At 34.5% G+C, this 5,169-nt stretch overlaps 1 protein-coding gene across 1 annotated transcript in view; it reads left to right on the top strand.

The window, feature by feature from the left end:
- The window catches only part of Spag16 (sperm associated antigen 16), a 1,217,230-nt gene that overhangs the window by 723,353 nt on the left and 488,708 nt on the right, over nt 1-5,169 (top strand). The gene's annotated exons all lie outside the window — the stretch shown is intronic.

Raw genomic sequence — 5,169 nt, 5'->3', positions numbered from 1 at the left:
AGCTACTTTCTCTCAGTCCACTGAGAATAAAAGTTTGCACTAACATTGTTTAGATATCATATCTGCATCTTGTCCTCTGAATAACTACTACAAAGACAACAATATGTAATGTATTATTTGTTGTAAATGTTCTACTAATGTGTTTTGAATCTGTTTCATTTCTATTCCATCTTTTTTTCTCATTAAAATGAATAAAAAGTAAAAAAGGAAAGAAAGATACATAAATGCTGTTAAAAATTCACAATGACAACTATACTATAAGCCAATGATTATTGTTTATATATGCCAAAAAACATATTGAATGAAATCCTATGCTTCTTATAAGAACATTTTATAAAGTATTTAGAAGTTCTCTCAGTAGCCCATTTTGTGAATAAAGAGCCCAAGAACTGGATAAATTAAAGAACTTCCTTTCTACATAACCAGCCAAAGGAAGACCTAAGATCAGAATCCTTTGAACCCATTTACTCAGGCTCTACTGACTTTGACCTTAACTGCTACTTCTCTTATAACAATCATCAAGTATCAAGTAGCAAAGTAAAATCTCATTAAAACAAATACAAACCAGCTATTCCCCCTCCTGGGTACTTTTCCAGAAGAACCGAAATCCTCCTACCACAGCAAAATATGTGCACCCATGTTTATAGCAGTGCAATTTATCATAGCTAAATCCTTGGAACACCAAATGCCCATCAACTGAAGAATGGATAAGGAAGATGTAGAATTTTTGCATAACGAGTATTGTTCAGCTATAAAGCAGGATAAATTTGAGTCTTTTGTTGGTAAACAAGTGCAACTAGAGAACATACTCTTAAGTGAAATAAATCAGACCCGCATGTGCAAACATCATACTGTGTCCTTAGTGTGAGAACCTGAAAGAGAAAAATGGAACTTGAAGGGTACAAAAGATACTGGGAAAAGGGAATGAAAGAGTTATTTCACCTTATTAAAAAGGAAAGAAAAAAAATAAAAAGGAAAGAGTTACTGAGTTGAGGAGGACAGAAAGGGAGTAGGGGAAAGAGTTTTATCTATGTATGTAAGCAGGATGTTTTGGACAACTGTACTTTGCATTTCTGCTGATCTATGGAAAGAAACAGTTAATGTTTTAATTTGTTTCATCTCTTATTTTCAATTATTTCCCCTTTTTCTCTACTTAATTTCTTATACATTTCTTTCTTTTTTTCTTTCTTCTTCCAATTTCACACGTATATATCTGGTAATATGAATAACTAGTTGGAAGGTAACTCTGTATTACAACAGATACTGTGAAATTCATATTACTTTATTAAGTGAAATTCTGTATTACTTGTAATTTTTTCTGTTTTAATTTTAATTTGTATCCTCTTTAAAAAATAAAAAGCACTAAAATCTAAAGAGACATTAAGATAACTGCCCTTTGGCGGGGGCTGTGACTCAGTGGTTGGGCATTTGCCTAGCCAGCAGGAGGAGCTACATTCAATCCCTAGTACTGGAAAGAAAGAAGAAAACCATCCTGCTAAAGAGAAATAGCACCAGTCTATTTGCTAAGTCCTCAGTAGACTAAAGGGAAAACAAATTAATATTCATAGATCTTAAATATAAATACTAAACAGCTACTCATATATCAGTCTATAAATGCATAGATATCTTTCTTTTTATATGTATATATCCCAAATTTCTACCTTAAAAACAAATAATATATACTTTTTCATGTACTTATAGAATATTTATAAGATGCTTTACTGATAATATTCTAGAGCAAATGTTAATATCAAAAGTTTTCAAATATTTGAAATATACATGTCACATTCTCATTTCTTACTAACACAATCTAGAGATGAATAGCAAAATGTTAACCAAAACATTTAAGCATCTCATAATTTAACATATGTTCCTAAAATAAATGCAAGAAAATTTTTACATGAAATTATATGATTTGGACTAATTAAGAGATGCTTTTGAATTTCAAACTAAAAATGATGAGAAAAGAGTTCTTAAATAAATGCCTTATAACCTTTATAAGTAAATAGCATATAATACAAAATAAATAAAGTCAGTGAAGAGGAAAGTAGCCCAATATTATGCTAGAAAATTAAGGAATGTGAAATTGGTTTATGGTAAGGAAAAGAAAAATTCTTCCCCAATAAGCTAGGAAAACAAGCTCTACAATGCCTGGTAAGGAAAGAAACAGACAAAGTGTGTGTACAGGTGTGTGTTTGCACACATGTGAGCAAATGTGCACAGTCCATGTGAGCTTGCACACAATGAGCTTATGCTACGGTTGTCTTTTGGGAGGCACAAGGAGAGGTATTAGTTCCCTGCATATAACACAACATGAAGCTCTCAATCTTTTATATAAAATGCATTTGTGTTATAATATCTACACAAATGGCTATTCATATATAGATTATGTAGAACCTCCTGTAACTTTATGTTATCTGTATATTATTTATAATATGTCATACAGTGTAAACACAACATTACTTGTTAAATTATATGGTTTAGACAATAAGACAAAAAGTTTCTACCTGTTCAGTATGGGTATAATTATTTCTGCCGTATTTTTAGTTTGCAGTTGGTTGGATCCATGAATGTAGAAGACTATTTAGTTATCTACTCCTTCATAAAAGACCATACAAAGTATAGTTATTGAAAGAATAACTATTTTTCTTTCCCTAGTTTCTGGACCCTCTGTTTATATTAGGATATATAACAAAATTAACTTGTATTTATTGTAGGTTACCAATTAGTGTCTTTAAAATGGGGGATTATCTTAGATTACTGGTGAGGGAGATAAAATCTGATCAAATTGTCAGAGAAATATTTTCTTCGATTGGAGCTAAAGAGATACAGCAGAAGATGTCATAGAAATTCCAAGTGTGAGAAAAAGCTGGCATGCTATTTCTGGCTCTGGGATGTTGGCCCACTCATAAGAACAGAAGATAGGCCTTTTGTAGCTGTACAGGCCTCAGGCTCACAGACAGGAAGGAACTAGAAGACTTTTTTCTATAGCCCCAAGAAACCTCTTTAGCCTCTGTGCTGAGTAGGCTTGGCAGTGGCTTCTTCTAAGCCCTTCCCATGAAACCTCCCTATGGCAACTTGATTTTTTAGGATTGAGAAGTGCAGAGAAGACAAACAACTGGCTGTTCATGTAAAGGTTTCTGATTTTCAGAACTATGTAATAATAAATTCACATTGTTTTAAACCACTAATGAGTTGGAGGAATTTGTTGTGTAGCAATGGAAATCTATTTTTTTAAGATTTCTTTTTTTATTGAGAAATAAATATGAATGAGACAGTTTCACAGCTGATTAATAAGACAGTTTTGATAGTTAATACACTGTACATTGTTATCTTCTTAGTGGTTATCCATAGTATAAGAAGCAGACAGGATATTCTCCCCTAATGCTGTTAGTACACCTCTTTCTTCTTATTGAGTTAAGTGAAAGTAGGGGTAAATTTATCCTACTTTGTATATATAAATACAAAATGACCTTTCCTTTGTATCTTTTTTTAATTTTAATTTTAATTTTTTGTCCTCTCAGAGGTGAATATTCTATTGGCATCTAAATACTATAGGTGTTTGAATTCAACTAAATAATCTAACACTGTCTAGCAGTCTATAATATTAGTGGGTTATGCTCAGAAGTTATTGACTTGAGCCTTTTACAGCTCATTGTATTAATATGGATTACTTTATATACCTCGTTTTTATACTTTTCTGCTGGGTGGTTAAGACCAAGATATAGCAAGACCTATATACCCAGAAATGTAACTTTTGTATCTGATAAGGTCAGCCAAGTACTCTCAGAATTTATCCTGTAGCCCTGTACCGCCTTTTGTACATCCTTTTGTCAGTGTCAGACATGAGGATGAGTCACGGCCATTGCTTGACCAATTTGCTCTCTGTGAAAGCTTGAGAAAATGTTTTTTCTCTCCATGTGACTCTCCCCAGGCTCACTTTAGATCATCAAACACATTTCTCTGTGGCTCCATAATCTTCTCGATCAGAAAATTTGGAGCACAACTGAGTTACATGTTGTTACAGTAACCAATGGAAATCTAATACAGTAACATGCACATTACTCTCAGAATGCGTTCTTTCTTTTGTAGTGATCTATTGGCTATGGAGACCAATCTCAAATGGGAGAGAGTATATAAGTATGAGTAGGAATGAGGTAAAATCGTGATGGACTGTATTGGAGGTTACCTTCTGACCATAAAAATACAGATCCTCGCATTCAAACAATGCACTCATCACCTTCAAGGGCCACCAAAATCTGCATCTCCTTATGGCATCTGTTTGGGGTCTGCATATCGTATCTAACTGGATCGACAAATAGGTGATATTCCTGGAAGCAGGTACTTAGTTCTCACTATGTAGTCAAGCTGTCTGTCCATATACACCACCCAAAACAAGGGTGAGGTTGACCCAGGATAACTTCTGGGGTCATTCCTGTTTAAAAGAAGAAGAGAAGATACAAGGCACAATGACACATAAATCCACAGCAAGTCTAAACATCAGTCAGGCAAATCTTGAGATGTTCATTATCACAAATTTCTATTTTTCTCTCAGACACTTCTTCTGCCTTTAGATTTTGGCCTCTTATGTTGGTTTATCTCTTGGTGTCATCTTTTCTTTATAGGAAAGGTAACGTGTATTCTCACTGAATAGTGTTTATAGTCTCCTGTATTATTCCACTGTTAACAAAATACCCAAGACTGGGTGATGTACAAAGGGAAGCTTGTTTAGCACAGTTTTTGAAAGGTGAAAGTCCAAGATTAGGTAGTCTCATGAAGTTGGCCTTTGTTGACAAACCTCTTGGCTGTGTCATTCCAGGACAGAGGGCATCACAGCAGGAACACAGTGGTAGGAAGCGATCACAAAGTGACCCAACAAGACACTAATCAGCATCCCTCGGCTGTGCAGTTTCATCCAAGATCAACACCTCCTGTGACCTAATATCTTCTCCCCACATCTCTTAAAAGTCCCACCACCTATTCCCATTGCCACACTGAGGACCATGATTCCAATGTATGAATGTACTGGAAATGAACCATATCTATAGCAGAGAACCTACCCTGATTTAAGAGGGCTCCTCTTCTCTTGGGCCATATCTGCCCTTTTCAATTCAAACTGGTGATTCTAGTGATGTGATGTACTTAAAAATCTGTGCATCTTCCTTACTG

The sequence above is a fragment of the Octodon degus genome, unplaced genomic scaffold, assembly GCF_000260255.1.
Source record: "Octodon degus isolate 3935 unplaced genomic scaffold, OctDeg1.0 scaffold00016, whole genome shotgun sequence".
Taxonomy (NCBI): Eukaryota; Metazoa; Chordata; class Mammalia; order Rodentia; family Octodontidae; genus Octodon; species Octodon degus.
The sequence above is the reverse complement of the archived record's forward strand: the minus strand, read 5'-3'. Positions and strand labels throughout refer to the sequence as shown.